Source organism: Mirounga leonina, unplaced genomic scaffold, assembly GCF_011800145.1.
Source record: "Mirounga leonina isolate KUSES-001 unplaced genomic scaffold, KU_Mleo_1.0 Mir_176, whole genome shotgun sequence".
Classification (NCBI taxonomy): domain Eukaryota; kingdom Metazoa; phylum Chordata; class Mammalia; order Carnivora; family Phocidae; genus Mirounga; species Mirounga leonina.
Window position 1 is genome coordinate 29,142,885 of NW_023270454.1, and position 19,758 is coordinate 29,162,642.

General features: G+C 41.2%; 1 protein-coding gene and 1 pseudogene across 4 annotated transcripts in view; one reads left to right on the forward strand and one right to left on the reverse strand.

Annotated features, from left to right (window-relative positions):
- The window catches only part of PDGFC (platelet derived growth factor C), a 201,148-nt gene that overhangs the window by 11,400 nt on the left and 169,990 nt on the right, over positions 1–19,758 (forward strand). The window lies entirely within an intron of this gene.
- On the reverse strand, positions 15,510–16,789 carry LOC118022478 (annotated as a pseudogene).

Here is a 19,758-nt window from a genome sequence, read left to right on the forward strand (position 1 = left end):
TTATAACCAACCTACTGTGACATTCATTTGTCTTACTTGAGATGTAGGTTAAAAAAAAAAAAAAGCTTCGCCCTAGTTGTCTCTCTTCAGAGAGCCACTTTATTACACTAGGGTATTAATATGCCTTCTCTGAAATGGGTACAAGGGTTGTGCCAGAACAGTCTGACAAAGGGAGGGGGCGGTGGGAACATACGCATGCATGGTGCCATGCATTGTGGTGATGACCAGTGGCGGTGGCGATTGAAGTGAAGAAAGGAAATGAAATAATTTCTATGTTGGTACCAGAGCATTTATTCATTCTGTAACTTATCTCAATCAGGGTTGGCTCACTTGGCCTTAAAGGAAGTAGATTGTGTAAGAAACCTCAGTCAAACTCAATGAGCCTTTCTAAGTTTTGAAAACTGATGGCAACTTTTACGTGTTACTGCTGGAAGCTTGGCAGCGGAAATAACTGCTCTAGCTTCACAAGCCTTAAAAAACAAGGGACAATGGTGGATATTATAGCTTCTGTGTAATTTGTGACTTGCCATTTCCTTTTTTTTTTTTTAATGAGTAACTTAGGGCTAGATGGCATTAAGTCTACGAAAAACCTAAGCTCTGCCTTTCAGTTGGATTCTGTGTGACCTTAAAAACAGCAGTTCACATCCTTTTGCCTTCGTTAGCCATTCACCCCTTTTCTACGGCATGCAGTTCTGCGTGGTTATATACTATGTGAATGAAAAGTCATCACACAGAGGCGACTACCACACGGTGACACTAGTACTTGCCTGGCTCCGTGAGGCAGGGCGGGAGATGTGACGCTGAATCGGACAATCCCTGCCTTTAAGTAGTTTATAGCGAAGTGGGGAGAGAAGACGTGGAGCTGGCTATAATACAGAATAAAATACAGTGCTTGGTGGGAATTGAGGGAAAAGCAAAATCATTTACAGCAGAGCCGTTAGTCAACACTTAGGAAAGCTGTCCGGGGAGACTTCCGTTTTGAGCAGATGTGCCTAGAAAGATGAGTGACCTGTGTTGCATGTGGAATCGAGGGTACGGTGCAGTGGATTGTAGGAGGAGATGGGGGCCTGCCATAAATAGGGACAAGGAAGGGAGTCCGGGAAATCCATGCAGTCAGTCCAGTGTGATTTGTTCTGACTGAGACTTAAGAAATAGATTCAGTGGGCAGGTGACTAGAAATAAGTGACACACAAGGAGGGACACTGATGTACTACTTAGGCTTGACTAACTAGGAGAGCGATTCTGCGCACTTCAGTGTAAACGCCAATGTTGGCCTTCCCACCCAGCGATTCAGGCAGCCACATTATGGATGAAATCGGCGTCCTTGTGGTGTGTTATAGCAGGTAGAGACAGCGTGAAGGCTGCTGAAAAGTGAGGAATACAGTTAGAAGGAAAAGGCAATCCCTCATTTGTGGCCCAGAGCCATGAAGAGGAGGCAGGCAGTAAAGGGAGGGGGAAGCAAGAGAGAGAAATGACAGAAAAGGGTGGGGCGGAGGAAAAAAAAAAGGAGAAGAACCTTAAGGCAGAGGGAGGAGGGTGCCAAGGAAAGAGAGAGAAAAGTCAAATAAATTGGCCTACAGAATAAAATATAGCAGAGATTCAAGAAGGCGGGAATCGATGAGTAAACAGCTTCTGATTTTTCAATGTTGACCAAAACCAAAAATGAGATAAACAAACGCCTTCAGTGTAATGCGGGGTATGGACGTGGGAGGAAGAATGGTGATGTACTAAAGGGAAGAAGTGAGATGTAAAGTTTTTAAGGCTTTTGGGTAAGTTTTAGTTATGAGGGAAGCAGGTAGTGAAGTGACCCCAGGATGGAGAGAAAGAAAGAGGAAAGAAGCATGTTTGTTTACTTGTTTGATGGGTTCGAGAGAGATCCAGAGGAGATGAAAAGGTTCAATGTGTAACAAGAGAGAAGACTTCTGGGCCGGAAATGTCCTTCAGTTGCTGATGGAACACAGGAGAAATGGTGGCAGAGCATTAGGCAACATGTCCAATTATTGCTGAAAGAACTGGAGCATCCCTGGCAGGGATGTAGGAATTAAGTTTTGGAGGAAGGACACATCTTGACCAAGTGGGAAAGTGACAGGAGATGCAGGAAAAATGCTAGCCATGGCTCCCTGCCAGTGGGGTCAGAGAAGCCCCGATCAGGATGTTCTAGTCCTGCCTAATGTCTCAAGTAGAAGGCGTCGATAACATGAGAGGCAAAATAACAGAAGTGGATGTTTTTGCCTAGAGGATGACCAGATGGTAAGTTTTGGGATCTGGAGATGGAGGAAAGAGTGGGGCCGGAGGCAGAGATTTACGCATGCACTAGCAAACAATAATGATGGGGAAGGGAGTGACACGTGGAAGAATGCGTGTTAAGAAGGCACACCTAAACCAGAGTGAGTAGGGACTTTTAACCTGTCACAGAGCTGCAGAGGTGTCGAAAACAACCATGGACATTCAACTGAAATGATCGCTTTAATGCCCCTTACTTTATCTTTCTGGTGCTGATGCCCTGAAAGTGTGCCCTGAAAAATCATAAAAAGTGGGGGGAAATCTCTGCATGCCTCTGGGATCTCTGCTGTGGAAACTCTAGCATCTGTTGCAAGCACTACATGGGTTTTTTTTTTTCTTTTCTTTTGTTTTTTTAAAGATTTTATTTATTTATTAGAGAGAGAGAGCATGAAAAGGTAGAAGAGGGAGAAGCAGGCTCCCTGTGAGCAGGGAGCCCGATATGGAGCTCAAATCCAGGACCTTGGGATCATGACCTGATCCAAAGGCAGACACTTAACAGACTGAGCCACCCAGGCACCCCGTTTTGTTTGGTTTTTAATAGCTATTAAAGCCACCTAGAAAATTGTGGGAGGTGAGTTCAAGTTATAGCTATTGTTTGCTCAAGAGAAGAATATACCTCAGCATGTGTATTCCACTCTCCCCAAAGAGGCTGTGTTCTGAGTACATTTGCAGGGTGAGGATTATGTGTGCTCCCATCACGGGGAATCTTTTATGTTCCTATAATCGTTGGCAACCCATGTACTTGGAACTGGTTTGTTGAATAACCGTGACTATCGAGCCTTGATCCAAACACTTTATTTTTGCTTCTCCTGAATGTTATTGAGCAGGGGAAGTCTTCCCCTACCCCAGGGTGGATATTTCTGCAAGACATGGTTTTTCAGCTCACCCTGAAGAGATACTGAGTTCTAGAGTGGTTTCAGATGGGAACATCCTCTGATTTAGGAATAAGATGGCCCCGTCCTTTGGAAAGTAAAACTCCAAATGTGACAGCTTTGGACCTCTGCACTACCTACCCAGGCCTGCTGCTGAGCGGAGCTCGTCTGGGAAAGGAGCTGGGGTGGAGGGAGCGGGAGGCTTGATGTGTCCGAGGGATTCAGCATTCATGGAACAGCTCCTGGCCATTTCCTTTGAAAATCTTACTGTCCGCTTTGGTGTCTCGGTACCTATCCTCTTGGCCCTGCGGTGCCATTCTAGCATCCAGTTACCCATCTGTTTCGAGGACTCCCTGTGTCTCATGGTTGGGCTCGCTCTCAGAGCTCCAAGTCTGAGAATGCAACTTCAAATGCATAGTCTTTGTTCTGCTTAAATCTCATGCCTTCACAAACATTTAAAATGTGTAATAGAGAACATGAAACAAGCACAGAATTACCATCAAGCTAATGAATGAAAATATTTCTATTTTTGAGTCAAGTAATTATCTTTATGTTTGTAATTTCTGCGTTCTCACTGTCATCACCCCAGGCCAGGTGCGGATGACCTAAACTGTTACAAACATGTCCTTGTTCTTCCTTAGAAGGCTTTTCCCACGCTTTCCTGTCCCTGATGGATCATGCAGTAGAAGTTGATGCAGAATAATCATCCTGTAGTAGAGGTCTCCTTGTGTTTACTCAGTGCTTCTCAAACTTCACCTGGGGGCCTTATTAAAATGCAGGTTCTGATTTTGTGGTGGTTGGTGGGGCCAGCCAGGGAATTTGCATTTTAGCAAGCTCCCAGCTGGTGCTGCTGGGCTGAGGACCAGACGGAGTAACAAGGGTCTGCTTGGGTATTCTCAAGTCTGCTGTGATCTCACCTCAATCTTTCCAGTAAAAAGATTGCACAAAGCTGATCTCTCCTCACCACAGAGAAGACTCCATGACTCTGCCCTTAAAACTCTTTTAACCAAGAAGTCAGTTCAATCCAATAAACATCGAGTGCCTTGTGTTCCAGTTACCATGGCGCATCCTGAAAACAGATAAACAAAATGCAGTTTTTTAAGTACTTGGTGTCGACAATCAATGTGGCTTTTCATACACTAGAGATATACTTAGAATGCTAAAGGAACCCAGAGATGTTCCCTATCGCGGTCATGGAAGGCTTCTCATGAGGCCATCACTTGAGTTGGGTCTTGAAGGATAAGGAGAGTTCCCTAGAAAGGAAGGAGGTTCTAAGCAGAAGGCATAGACTTGTTAGAAAACATGAAGTCTATTGAAAAATCAGCTCTATTTGGTGGGAAATAAGACTGAAAAAGTTATTCACTGATTGTGAAGGACTCTGACACACTAAGGAGAGTGTTTAGGCGTCATGTTACAGGTCCTTGGGAGAAGGCTACATGCTCTCTGCACTAGCTCCTTCATGGTAGTATCCTGTCTTTTCCTCCATTCTCATATTCTTATACCTGCAACAGATCAGTAACTATCCATTGAATGATCCGATTTGGGTTTTGTTTTTTGGTTTTTTTGCTTTCAAAAAAAGAAAAACGTACATCAGGATGATTGTAAAATACAGAGAAGCTAGAGGCAAGGACACTGGTTTGAAGGCATTGGCAGTAGTTCGGCTATCAAATGATGAGTACATGGACCAGTTACTGCGTGTGGGGAGATTGGCAGGGTAACCATCACCTTCCCTCACTCTGCATGTTCAAAGCCTATGTGTATTTAAGGTCAGCCCGACTGTTGCCTCCTCCACAAAGCCTTCACGTTTCTCTCAGTCTGGCATGTCTACCTGGTCTAAGCTCCCAGAATGTTGCAGAATTTACCGCTCTCTATCTTAAATTCTAGTTCTGTATGTGTCTTTTCTCTCATAATTTTCAAGTGTCAGAGAGTAAAACGTTGACTAATCTTTAGCTCAGTGTCCCAGTAGGTGGTAGGACTTCTAAGTGAAGTGAAAACAGCCCACTTAGATCCAATACAGCCAGTTCTGTTGTGTTGACATCTGGTCTCATAGGGCATCGTTGATAGGCCCTAAAGAAGTCATATGCTTTATTTCACAACCGAGGGATGTAACTGATGTCTGGCTTCATTTTGAGGAACTAAAAGGGGATACACTGGAAGGCCTCTTCATCTTTCTGCTTAGACTGAGTAAAATGAATGTACAAAGAACCTTATTAGCAAAATTATAGTGATGACTGCTTAGAATGTTATTTCCTCAACAAGAAAAAGAAATGTATCATTTCCAGGAAAATTATTTTTAAACAGGGAACTTTGTGATTAACGTTTATTCCAATCAGTAAGAAAAGCATGACCATCAAAGGTCCATTATCAACAGCTTTAACTAATTTTTGTTTTGAATTATTTCCTCCTTCTGTTCTTTCTAGTGAATGTGAGATTTATCCTCATGTGCTTTCTTATTTTCAGTTTGGTTTTCCTTTTTTTGCTTTGGGGTTTTGAGATTGACAACTGTGATTTATCCCCTGGAAGGCAAAAATCTTGAAAAAGTCATTATTTCCAAAAATCACTCAAGGAATGTATTTTTTTTCCCTTGGAAATAAAGTCGATTTTCTCAGCTCTGATCATATGAGATTATGGGCAAGTAGTCCTTAGTTCTGGCATGTGGACAAAACAGAAGCAGCCCCTGGAGAGAGAGAGTTCAAAATTCATGGCAGTAAGCACATGTTCAGTATGCCAATATTTATGGTGTCACAACCAAATTAAAACCATACCCTCTGCTATTTACATAAGGACTGTACCCAGACTGCACAGGGCTGTGCCCACGTTTCTCAGTAGACTTAAGGCAAGAGAGTCGTTCAGGACTCTTGGAGACCAGACTATTTATTTTCACATTCATTTTATTTGTCTCTGTGACGGAGAGTGAATTGTCTTCACTTATATTAGTTTTGAAGTCATTCAGAATTAGCAGGGGTGAAGACTGGCTTCTGTAGGCAGTGAATTCAGGCAGTTGCATCCTGATCTTCTTAGTTCCCATGCTGGGGGAATGAGATGTATTGGTTACTGGCAGTGAACACTGATTGCTTCTTAGATAGATGGGTAATTCTCAATCTCTCATTTCTAGTGTCTTACTCTTGCTATTAGACAACTGGGGTTTCACCCATTTGGAAAAAAACAGACGCACATACTTTTGGTACTTTTGGTAAGAGGACATATTTTATATCTTTTTATGGCAACTTTTAAAGTAGTACCATATGGCAAGATTTTTAAGAACAGTAAGTTTCAGAAGCATTGTTGAGTATACATCTCATTTCTTTACTTCTACAAGACAAAGATATCTAAAAATTTAAATTATAACATATGATGTACTTGCATAGCAATGTAAGGGACAAAGATAATACAAAAGCTACAGTGGGGAGCAGGTTTGGTAGGAGGTAGTGAATCACATCTGCTGGTAGAGATGACATTTGAGTATGAATGTGTTCTTTTTTTTAAGATTTTATTTATTTATTAGTGAGAGAGAGAGGGAGAGAGAGAAAGAGAGAGCACAAGCAGGGGGAGTGGCAGGCAGAAGGAGAAGCAGGCTCCCCGCTGAGCAAGGACTCAACACAGGACTCGATCCTAGGACCCTGAGATCATGACCTGAGCCAAAGGCAGAGGCTTAACCTACTGAGCCACCCAGGCGTCCCAGAGTGTGAATGCATTCTTAATGACCCTTTTGAAAGTCCTAGATTCTTCCCACATTCCTTCTGATTCTACTTTAGTTGAGACTCTAGTCTAGAAACAATCTGGACACTGACCCAGTTGCTTGGATGTCTTTAACATAGGTTGGCTGTTTGGCTTTTTGGGAGATGGTCATATAACCATCAACTCATCAAGCGGAAGTTTTTCACTACTGGTGACTGCAAGTGGCGATCTTTTGTGCAAGGGGGGAGACTTTCTCATTTATAGGATAAAATAATTTTTTATGAGTAACTCTCATGTGAACAAATGAAGTTGACTATGTAAATCTTTCTTTTACGATGGGATAGAATCCAAGATATTAAAGAAGTTATTTTATTTTTTGAGTTCAGTAATTTAAACATTGTGCTTAGGCTCTTTTTTGGTACTCCAAACATTTATTATTAAGATTTTCTTTGGTGTTTCCTTAAAAAGACAAAATTCAGCATGTTTTCTTTGTGATTGTCTTTTTTTCTTTTTAAAGATTTTATTTATTTATTTGAGAGAGAGAGAATGAGAGAGAGAGAGTACATGAGAGGGGGGAGGGTCAGAGGGAGAAGCAGGCTCCCTGCCGAGCAGGGAGCCCGATGCGGGACTCGATCCCGGGACTCCAGGATCATGACCTGAGCCGAAGGCAGTCGCTTTGCGATTGTCTTAAACACACACAAAACAGAAAACAAACTTTACTATTTTTTTCAGACTAATTATTCAGTTGTTTTTATGCCCACAAATTTTTAAAGGATCGCAGATTTTTCACTCATCTTTTCATGTATTGTTTTGGTGCTGGAAAAAAATGTTTAAATCCTCTGTGTGTTTAAATCTGGGATTTAACTAGATTAATAAAAAATACCAAGGAAATTTCTTTGGTTGTGTATTAGAAAGTTGAGGAAGATCACTGGCTTTTGCAGGTCATTAGTGGGTCAATTTATTTAATGTTTAGGGTTAGGTATTTCATTTATCAGACAGTGCCTTAAGCACTGGGGAGAATTGGCCTATGCTGTTTACATTCTCGTCTTGCTGCCAAAATTGATTTTTCCGTTTTGTATGTGATGTAGGGCTTTGTACTGCAATAGATGCCAGGTTAAAGAATAGTTTCCATCTTAAAGCATGATTGGATTGTTTCAATGCTATCAATAATTTTGGTGAATAACAAAAAATACACTTTCAATAAATGTCCTTGAAGATTTCTATTTGATTCTCTACACAGTAATGAATATTGATATCAACCTCAGTGATAACTGACAATAAATACTATGTTTCCTAAGAAACTTGGCAGCGTCATCGTATGTCTGGGTGTAATAACTAACCTGTAATTTAGGATAACTCCATCATTATATTGTGACTTGAGATTCTTTGTTTCTGACTGTTTCATGATTTCTTTTATAATGGAAAATATCTTGTTCATTTAAGTGCAAAGAGGACGTTGGCAAAATGAGCTGTTTCGTTGAAGCTCTAGGAAAAGTCTTAAGTATTTGAAACACCCGGTATTTTAAAATCCAGCAGATTCATCCTTTTGCCTAAATATGTAATGTCTTATGTTATAAACAGGACATTTTTTGTTTCGTTTCACTGTACATATTAAAGCAGGTTACACAGCAAATAAGCTAATGTGGCCAGTCGTTGTCATTTTGCTATTTTGGGAAGGAAGTCTGAAGCAGAAGAATATTCCTGGGGGAAGGATTTGGTTATTTGGTTTTTTTTTTTTTTTCCTATCAATTTAGACATTTCACTGGCAGCCTCTTTGCCCTTAAAATTTATACTTGAAATGGCCCAGAGATTTTAAGTGTGGGGCATTTTAGGGGCCTGAGTACGTTTAGGAATGATTTGCTTTGCTCCTTGGTGCAGTGAGTCTGCAGTAGAAAGCAAGGGTTTTAATCTTTCCAATCAGATGGAGTGTGGATCTCCAGGCTTAGATTTTGGGTAAACTGAGAAAGACTTTTCTCTGGCTAGATTAGTATCACAAGACTAAGGCTGGCTCCGGTATAGAGGCAAGCGTTGCCTTCTTTTCATTATCATATACCATTTGAATTGTATTTGATAGGTTAGTATCATGATATTCAACATGAAAACCGCTTAGCAGTCCCGGTTAACTTAGGCCCATTTGTTATAATGACACATCAGTTGACATTTTTATTTTGACATTTTTGCCAGTTTTTATCAATTTGTAAATTTTGCATTTCATGAAATTGTAAAGTCATTTAGCAATTGAACAATTATAAACATTTCCAAGATCTATGTATTTGTAAATGTAAGTAGGATTTTTCCAACTCAGCACTGCTTTTCAAATGTCTACTGCATTGTAGGAGAAGGGGAAAAAGGCAAAAAAAAACCCCACCAAAAACCCAAAAACAAAACTTTTCCTCTACCCTTTTAGGTTCTGCTATGTGTGAATTAAACTGACAAAAGACAGATTAATAGGAGAAAAGGCATACAGATTTTGTTAATATTTTAAATTTTATGTGCACAAGGGCTTCTTTACAGGAAGGAATGAAAAACGCAAAGTAGCAATTAGACTCGGGGGCTTGTATACCATTTTAACAAAGGACTTTAAATTGTGGGAAAATTTACTGGCTAGGAAATAGATGGGGGAGGGACGCCTGGCTGACTCAGTCGGTGCAGGATGTGACTCTTGATCTTGGGGGTGTAAATTCGAGCTTGCCATTGAGTGTAGAGATTACTTAAAAATAAAATCTTAAAAAAAAAATTATGGGGGAAACTAATGGGAAATTAGGGTTATTTTAGTCAGGTCTGTTTATGCAGACTCATCTCTCTGTCTCCGATGATAAGGGTACTTCTCCTCATCCTGGTACTGGAAAGTGGGGCCAGGGGGAGGAGTTTATGCCACCTTTACAAAAGGAAGTTTATGCTCAGCTTTTAGGCAGGTAAGGGGAGGGCAAAGAACTTTTCCTGCATTTGTTGATTCTCAGTTGCCTTAGGCTCAAAATAATCATTTTGCCAAAGTGGCATATTTTGGGGTGGCATATTCTGTATCCCTTTGTAACCATGGGATGCAATACTTGACTTTTTCTAGTAGCATATATGGCCCAGGAAAAGGGACATAGAGGGTGCTGGTGGTGGGTGGGGATGCTGGTGCTCCTGTACTTCTAAGCAGAATTACTTTTATTTTCTGATCGGCTCCAAAAGTTGCTTTTATTTTCTGATCGACTCCTTCTTTTCCTGTAGGTAAAGTTGAAAGTTACAAACAATATAGCTTCTGCCAGGACTGGACCTATTACCATCTCAGATATTGCCTCCAACATGGCGGAGAGGAGGGGCAAGGAGAAGCAGTTCTACATCCTCATTTGTGGCATTCTTGATTTCCGTAGAAAATCAGAGGTCATTCTCGTAATACCCCATTAGGAAATGTGAGGTGTTATGACTCATTTTATTTTGGCTTTGCAAAGTATAGAAAATTTCTTGGCTAGGAAGGAATTCCTTTTCAGACTGCCAGTCCTCCCCAACAATTCTGAATAGGTAGTTCTCTCTTTGCACATTCTTCTGGGTTTAACTGCTGTGTAACCTCCTAACCCCTCATTAATAATTTCCTGAGGCTGGTTTGTTATAAAGAAACATTGCAGCACAGACAGTGTATGAGTGTGTGTGTGTGTATGTGCGTGTGTGTGTGTATGTGTGTGTGTGTGATTACTCCTTAATGACCAACTCAAATGGTATTAATGCTCTGAAGGAAGAAACAAGTGAGCATTAGATTCTTTCCCATTAGTGTGCATATTAATCAAGGAGATCACACCCTTAGGCAGAAGGTAATGAATGCTTTTTAACTTCTCTTCATTATTCAAATTAAATGGCTCATTTTCTATATTGTACACACATTTAAATGGCTTGAGTATTTAAAGGAATAATCATGAATCTTTCAAAGGCTTCTTAATACTAGGATACTGGAAAATAAACTTGTCTCTTTTTGGTTCTTAACAAGAACAAGAAATCACCAAGGAACTGAGTGTGTGCAGAGATGGGCATTTGGGCTTCCAGTCTTCTCCACTGTCTGTAATCTGTTCTCACCTTTCTCATATTTCAGCTGCACATACCATCAGTGAATTTAACACTGGTCCCATGGTGGCCAGTCGGCTGATAAACCTCCCATGAGAAACACTGTGAATTATACAAAGTTGTTGTTACTAATGGGATACAGGGTGGTGATCAAAACGCTGTCTCCTCCTGGGAAAATGCTCACCCTGCACCGTGAAGTGAAAAAGCCGGGTGGAAATAACATTTTAAATGTTTTTATGTATGCCCACAGAAATGTTTCCATGTATGTAGAAAGACTAGAATTAAGTATGCTAAATGTTATTAGTATTTTATCTACAGGTGCTGTAGGGGAGCCATGGGAGTGTTGATACTCTGCTTCTTAAAATACATTTAGGCTTTGCTAAATTTTCTATAATAATCTTCTATTACTGCTATCCTAGAAACAAAGCTGTGCAGTTTTTAAGCCTAATTTGAACAGTGAGGAAGGGGGGCAAATACAAACAGTAGGTTTTTCTTCTTTTCTAAAGGAAAGCACCTAAAATGCAAGACTTGTTTTTAGAAGCCTAGGAGATGGCATTCTGAAAGGTGGCCCTTTGGGGTTAAGATTTAAAGTTGGCCCTTCGTTTATCCCGGAGGCTAGCTGTGGATACAGTCAAAGCAATAGGACTGTTGCGGCCGTCGGTGAGGAGAGCCATCTCGACAATTATCTATGTTGTTTTTGGCACTTGCAAGAAATGTTGTTTTCACAAGACCCAAGAGTTTTGTCTGGGAAGAAAGAAGATAGCTGCCAACATTTGGCACCATATGGGGTTTTCTTCCCTTTTTTTTTTTTTTTTTTTTTTCCCTTAAAGCTTAGTGTGTAGTCTGTACATCCTGCTCTTAAGCCTTAAAGATCAAGAAAATATTATGGGTTTGTTGTGTTTTTTTTGTACACTTGTTGGAAACATCTGGAACATGCCATTAGGTTGCACATCACAGGTTTTGTTTATAGACAAGTGTGTGATATAAACCATGAAAACAAACCCCCCAAATCAAACCCTGCTTTCCTTTGCAGCTGCCTTCTATAGCGCACTGTGATCCAAGGTCTGTATTGACCATACACACTCTTGCTGATCACATTTATTGAGCCTGATGGATTGAGAAACCATAATGACTAAGTACAGTGTATCCTTCAGACATACCAGCACCTGGTCCCTTATTGAAGTCAGGCAGTTTCTGCCAATACTGCATTCACCCTGGGACTGCACGCTTGTACGCTTTGCAGTATATAAGCTCATCTGTTCTGTGACTGCCTTTTAGTAAATCAAGAATAAAAATTATTTCAGGGGTGCCCGGGTGGCTCGGTTGGCTGAACATCCAACTCTTGATTCCAGCGCAGGTCATGATCTTGGGGTGGTGAGATGGAGCCCTGCATTGGGCCCCAATGCTCAGGGGGAGTCTGCTTGAGATTCTCTCTCTCTCTCTCCCTCTGCTCCTCCTGTGCCCGCCACCCCTCCACCCCAACATGTGCTCTCCTGCTCTCTCTCTCTCAAATAAATAAATAAATCTTAGGGAAAAAAAAATCATTTCAAACTCCAGGTATAGAGCAGGTAGGAAATTCTCTTCTAAGGAATACTATTTTGTTTTTGGAAGATATACCATAGTCTATTTCTGACATTAAACTTTCAGTTAAGGGAATGGAATAAAAGACTAATAGTGAAGACTGTTTTTTATGCCTGTGATTGAAATTATATCTCGACTGAGGCTCTCATTTTGGGATATCACCCCTCATCAGTTCATCTCAAATATAAGTAATGAAATAAGTAACGGATAAAAGAACCAAATAAACAAAAAACACAAAGTAACAAAACAACATAAATGTTTTGTTTCCCGAACCTCTCTTTTTTTTATACTGCTCTTATCTTTCATCGCAATGCCTTCACTTTGATGTTTAATTATTATGGTTCCATGTCTCAAGTGAAAACTTCTGTCTGCAGAGTCTGGAACCCCTCAAAGTGCATTGACCCCTGAGACTAGGGCCATCTCAAGGGAGAACTCTAAATTAAAAGGGGGTTTTGAGTAGGGAAGTATATTTGGAGCTTTGAGTAGGGAAGGAAGTATCAAAGCAATGCTCTGTATAAACTGTGGAGGGTAGGGGGTACATCCATGGTAGAAGGTTGGGGGGGGGCACAGCTGTGTATCTATACAGATCCATAATAGGAGATCGCTAGTCAGGGGCTTGTGTGCCTTCCTGCTATTTTTTTTCCCATCGGTCTTCTGTCCTGTTTACTTCCTAGTGGCAAGAATCCTAAGAGACCCCAGGGCGATTCCTTTTGTCCATTCTGCTGACCTCCTTTCCTTACGCAGTTTTAAGATTCCTGATGATGACTCATTACCACTGTGCTACTAGGGAGCCTGAGCAGCTGTGCACATGCGCGTTTCTGCGTCCAGCCTTCTCCGCTTTGGAACTGACATTATTCTGGCCCTCTACCCTCTTCACCAAAGTAATTTTAAAGATTGTTTCAAGCATTCTGAAATAAAGCGGAAGATGTCTTTTTAATACTTTTGTTCTGGAAATTTTCAGGGCTCACAGAATCTTTAAAAATATGGGGAACATGCCCTGGGAGCAATTTAAGTGTGGTCTCGTGGAGCCCTCCTTGCCTTGTTTTCTCGGAGGTGAAGTCATTTTCTCAGTCACGGAGGTCTTGGCAGCAGGGCTAGAACACAAGCGTAGCCCTCAGTTCTGGGCTCCGTTGGTCTCATCCTGACATGCCTCGTAGTTCAGGTTGTCTTGATGATAAATAGGTGAACTCTTGAGAAAAGGCGGGAGCTCTTCTTCCTTCAGTGCCTTGGCAAGTTTTGAGCTCACTTGTTGCTCAGAAAAGGGATTTGTGGCTTTAAAGAAATACCATGCTCACTGAATGAAGAAATAATACCAAGGTCATTTGTCAAAACAGGTAAAAACTTTGCTCTGGCATACTCTGTTTATAATTTTCATTGATAAGCAAATGAAATCATCTTGGGTGAAATATTGTAGAGTATACTTTAAAATGGGTTGGTCCCTCTTTCTGATTCATACAGTTTGTATTTCTGGGTGGTTTATTTACCATATACTGTAAAACCAGAGCTACTATTTTTGCTTCAATCTGAGAACATATCCAGTATTCTAAATGGTAGATACGGAGACATTTCAGCATTTCACTTGAAATTTCTTGATTTTTGAAACTTTTTTCTCTATATCTTTTTGGTCAGAGGTGACGAGTATTGTAGGACTCACAGTACTCCTTTTTGCATATTCTGTAGGCTGTTTTAATAGGTAGGACATAACCTACTTTATCCATTTTTTCATAAATATAATAAATGTTCCAAGAAGAAATATCAAAGCATCCAACAGGAATGATATATATTACCAACCAGATATGAGAAGAAGGCAGAATATGAATTCTGATTTCTTAGTGTTCAGCAGTTGATTTGGGTGAGATGTGGCTAGCTTGTGGCAGCAGAGGGCTGGAATCCTTCTGATAAGAGCTGAAGGGTTTCAGGAGTCATATTGAACTCATGAGTGGTTATCATAACAGAGAGAGTGGGACTCTCTATTGGATTTTTCAGGTTAGAATTGAAACTAAACTGCTGAGTCTGTATGCAAAATTCCTAAGGTGCTTTTTGCAAGATTATGAATTGTTCTGCATCCTCCCGGCCAGATGAGTAATTGCTCTGTCAATCGGCCCCTGCAATTTCATTTGTACAAGGTCATTGCTTCCACTCCTTGAACTATACTGTCACATTAAGGGAGCATGGCCTCTTAAGGGAGATGGGGCAATCTCTTTAATTAACAAACTCATAAATTTATCAGGTTTGTACCCCCCTGCTTTGAGAAAAGAGATAGCAATTGTTTAGTTTCTATAAATTGTTTTTTTTTCTTTCTTCTTTTATATCTCTGGTTTTTGATCTAGATTTTTGTGTAGGAGAAAGCATATTGATGTCTTATGTTTTCCTTATGGAGATTTTATATATATATACACACACACATATATATATATGTCTTGAACTACTAGGGAATATCTAGACTATTTGTTTATTTGTCTAGGGGTAATTAGGATGTCCCCTATTCATTTATTCTTCCTTTTATTTAAAGATTTTATTTATTTATTTAAGAGAGAGAAAGAGAGCGAGCGAGCAGGGGAGGGGCAGAGGGAAAAGCAGACACCCCGCACCCCAGCAGGGAGCCCAACATAGGGCTGATCTCGGGATCCCGGGATCATGATCTGAGCCGAAGGCAGGCGCTTAACCGACTGAGCCACCCAGGCGCCCCTCATTTATTCTTTCAACAAATATTTACTGAGCATTCATTACTTATGCAGCAGAATTCTAGTCACAGGGGATACAGCAATGAACGGAACGTGCAAAACCTCTGACCTCGTTGAGTTTACATTCTAGTGAGGAAAGGAAGATAAGTAGCATACATAAATAAAGTGTTGGTATGATAGAACATGATCAGTGCTGTGTATAAGGAGATAGGGAGTGTGTGAGGTTAGAGAATATTGTTGCGGTTTAAAGTAAGTCCTGGCCTGGGCCGGGGGGTGGGGGGGAGGGTAGGGGGTGGAAATCCACTGAGGTGACTTTTTTTTTTTTGAGGTGGTTGACATCTTTATTGCTTTGGAGGTGGGGGACAGGTGCTCAGGAGCTCTTGGTGCGGCGGGCCCGTTTCCAATTCACTATCACAGGCTTCTGGCGGCGTGGGATGGCGCGGATCTGGGCGGTACTTGTGCTTGCGGATCATGTGCCTGATGCTACCGGGGGTGGGCGGGGCCTTCCTGTGGATGGTGGTCCGCACGGAGGAGGGGGCGGCTTCCCGCGGGCCAGCTCTCCGCCTCATGACCACCACCACACCTCTGCCGTGGGCCTCTGGCTCCAGAGCCACAGTCTTGCGGTGAATCAGCCCGTTACAGCGGAAGGAGTTTCGAGGCCTCTTGGTTTTTTTTATTTTTTTATTTATTTTATTTTTTTATTGTTATGTTAATCCCCATACATTACATTATTAGTTGTAGATGAAGTGTTCCATGATTCATTGTTTGTGCATAACACCCAGTGCTCCATGCAGAATGTGCCCTCCCCAATACCCACCACCAGGCTAACCCATCCTCCCACCCCCCTCCCCTCTAGAACCCTCAGTTTGTTTTTCAGAGTCTATCGTCTCTCATGGTTCGTCCACCCCTCCGATTTCCCCCGCTTCATTCTTCCCCTCCTGCTACCTTCTTCTTCTTTTTTTTTTTTCTTAACATATATTGCATTATTTGTTTCAGAGGTACAGATCTGAGATTCAACCGTCTTGCACAATTCACAGCGCTTACCAGAGCACATACCCTCCCCAGTGTCTATCACCCAGTCACCCCATCCCTCCCACCCCACCCCCCACTCCAGCAACCCTCAGTTTGTTTCCTGCGATTAAGAATTCTCGAGGCCTCTTGTAATGGGCCTCGGGGCTGTATGCCTGCTTGTTCCTCTTGCTCCGAAAGCTGGAGCCACTCCGCACGATAATCCATTGCAGGTGGGTGGATGGGGCCGCAGCGCCTCTCACTGCGGCGCCCGGAGTTGGAAAAAGCCTTAGAGCTGAGGAGATGGGGGAGAAGGCCTTGCAGGCAGAGCCAGTGGGAGCGGCAAGGCCCTTAGAGAGGAGTGTACCCGGAAAGATTGGGAACAGCTGGAGTGAGGTGAGCAGAAGAGCGATGCATTTTGTAGGGATGATTATTTCTGCTTGCTTGGGGTTAGTCTATAGGGGAGGAAGGGAAGAAATGCCATCACGGTGGCTTAGACCAGCATGAAGTAGGTACGCGGTCAGATTTTGGATATATTCTGCAGTGAGGGCTGTTAAGAGTTGCTGGCGGACTGGAAATCAGGAATTGTGAATGGGTTGTAAGGAGCAAGCCCCAAACTCTCACCTGTAGATGGACAGGCATCTTGGTCTTTGGCCTGTTGTTTATGTCTTAAAAGTCTTCAGGCTACTGTTAACTTCTAACGAGGCACCAGTAGACGTATGAATTGATCGTGACAGGGAAGGGCTGTAAAAGATACAAGTTGGTGATGGATTTTATTGTTCAGTAATAATGATAAGCGATCGATGTATGTGAGTTTAAGATCAATAAAAGAGAAGGAAGCAAATGTATTGATTTGGAACAATATTACCAACTGCTTAGCTAAGTGGAAGAATGGCTTTTTTTTTTTTTTTTAAACAAAGGCAGGTTATACTACAAGAAGAAATTCCATTTAATAATAAATATTGTTAACACTTATTAAGTGCTTACTCTACACCAGACATGCATTAATATATGCTTTACATACATTAATTCCTTTAATCCTCACAAAAACAAAAACAAAAACAACCTATGAGGGCAATTACTGGTATTATTCCCAGTTGAAGGAGAATGTAAGCCATTTGGCCAAGGTCAAGTAGCTGATCAGGAGACTGTCTTGGTTCCAAGGTGTGTGCCCTTAATCATTACATTATACTGCTTCCAATAGCTGCTTTAATTTGTTAGAACTACAGCTCTAATTGGGTTAGATGCTAAGCAGACTTGCTCAGCTTATGGTCACTTCTTAAATGTAGAGAAGTCATTGAGGGCTGTCAATACCCTGGAGCTTTTGTCTTGCCGACGCCACATATTTATTTTAAGGGAAAGTCTGGATGTTTGGGATAAAAAGAATCCATAGAGGAAGAAAAGGCGGGGTGTGAGAATATGACTTACGGAAGGCTGGAACTGAGTTTAAATCGTGGTTTACCTACTTGTTAGGTACAGTACCTTAACTTAGTCACTCAACCTTTCTGAGCACCTAAGTCTCCAATTTGTAGAATTTTGAAACAAAGAGCTACCTCACAGGGTAACATTAATGAAACTCCTAGCAAAATGTCTGGTCTACTTAATAAATTTTACTTTCTTCACCCATCTGTCTGGCCAGTTAGGCTGAAAATGCACATAGGGGTTTCTAAAAATAACATTGGTTAGGATGAAAGAAAGAAAAGGCTTAATGTAGGGAGGCCAGCAAAATAATACGATGTGGCTGCACAAGAGAACAGTAAAGAAATAATCTGCGTGCACTGACTTAGATCAGTGCTTGTCAGACTTGAATGTTTATTTGAACCTCCCGGGATCTTGTTCAAATACAGATTCTGCTTCCGTAGGCTTGGGGTGGGGCCTGAGAGTGTGTGTTTCTAACATGCTCATGTGATGCTGATGCTGCCAGTCTGTGGATCACACTTTGACCAGCAAGATTTATCAAAATAGATTTACGAACTACGTTGGGAAGTTAAAGTGACTAACATTCGAGTCGGTATCAGTGAGACAGTGTTCCCGAGCTTCTCAGAGATGAAGTGAGCTGTGTCATAAGGTGTATTTCAGTCACTGCTGATCTGTACTGTTGATACATCCAGGACTCCGGAGGTTGAGCCAGACTTGCTTTTTATCTTACCCATTGGTGCCAATTAACCTTAAATAGAAATGGATAGAGCATTTAAACATTATTGGTTAGAAAGGTTCCTGGGGGAAGTGATTGAGTTTCTCTGGACTGTGAGACCACTAAGCACAAATGTTTTAGGGGGAATTCACTCACTGAAAAAGATAATCAGATTCAACGATTGCTAACGTTCACTTTAGCCTTGTGATGAGTTTTTATGTCAAACGCTTAGGTGATAATCTGAGATCTATATGGTGTGTGTCTAAGCCATGTCACTAAGTGGAAATACCGGAACTTCCTAAGAGTTTTAAAAGGAAACCGTTCACTGTATTCACAGTCATGTTCACTTGTTCGTTCTGTAATCATAATATTGTAATTATTCATACACACACACACACACATGCATACCAGGTATTGTGTACCTGCATTATGCTGTTCTTTTATTTTTACCAGCATTTTTTTTTTTTGGACCTGAAATGGTCATGGTAATTTGTGCACTCAGTGTTTCCCAGAATTTTTCAAGCTTTTGCCTTCTAAGTTACTAAGAAATGTAAACACTTAAGGCATTGTTATCGACCATAAATACATTCTTCTTTATTCCTCAGCATTCAAACAGCTGTAATGTTACTAGAAAAAAGTGCCTATTTATGGAAATGTGTTTTCTCTCCTCCTGCTGAAACTTAAAGGCTTATTTTAAAGTATTTCTAGAGCTGCCACCTGTTAAATGATAGTGATCTTATGCTTTGTAGATATTTTTATCATGAAAGAAGATAAGCTAGAAAAATAAAGTACATTCGATGTTGGAAAGTGTCATAGACTTTTTGAATCCTGTTTGCATTGAGCCAGTGGACCCTCCTAATCTGGCCAGCCTTCAGGAGTGCCTGTGAGCACAAAGGAATGGCATGTATTTATACTTGTGTAAATAAGATCCTGTATACTTTCCACTGAGAACATGCAGGCAGCCCTTTTATGGTCAACAAGGGGTTTTCCCTCTGGCCTTTAGGGAGACCACAGGGCTAGGTGTTCAAGCGTGCATTTTTGATATCATACAGAAGAATGATTTCACAGCTGGTTCCCTTTCATACAGTCTTAGAAATGATTTTGTTAAACTTGCCTTTATTCATTAATAAGTCATCCAGGAACGTATGAAGGGTTTTATATAAAAAGTCCAAGTTTTTTTTGTTTGTTTGTTTTAAGTTAACCTCTGTTTCTGTTCAATTTTTAGTTTTCTTTAAGGAGTATAGGGTATCTTCTTTTATCACTTAAGCAACTTCACGATTTGTCTTTGATGAAGAGTCTCATGCTTTCACATATCCAAAAAATTATTAACCAATCTGAAAGTTGAAAGAAGGATAATGGGTAAGTAGTTTTAGAAAACATCACTGAGGGGCACCTGGGTGGCTCAGTCAGTTAAGCATCTGACTCTTGATTTTGGCTCAGGTCATGATCTCAAGGTCATGAGATTGAGCCCCATGTG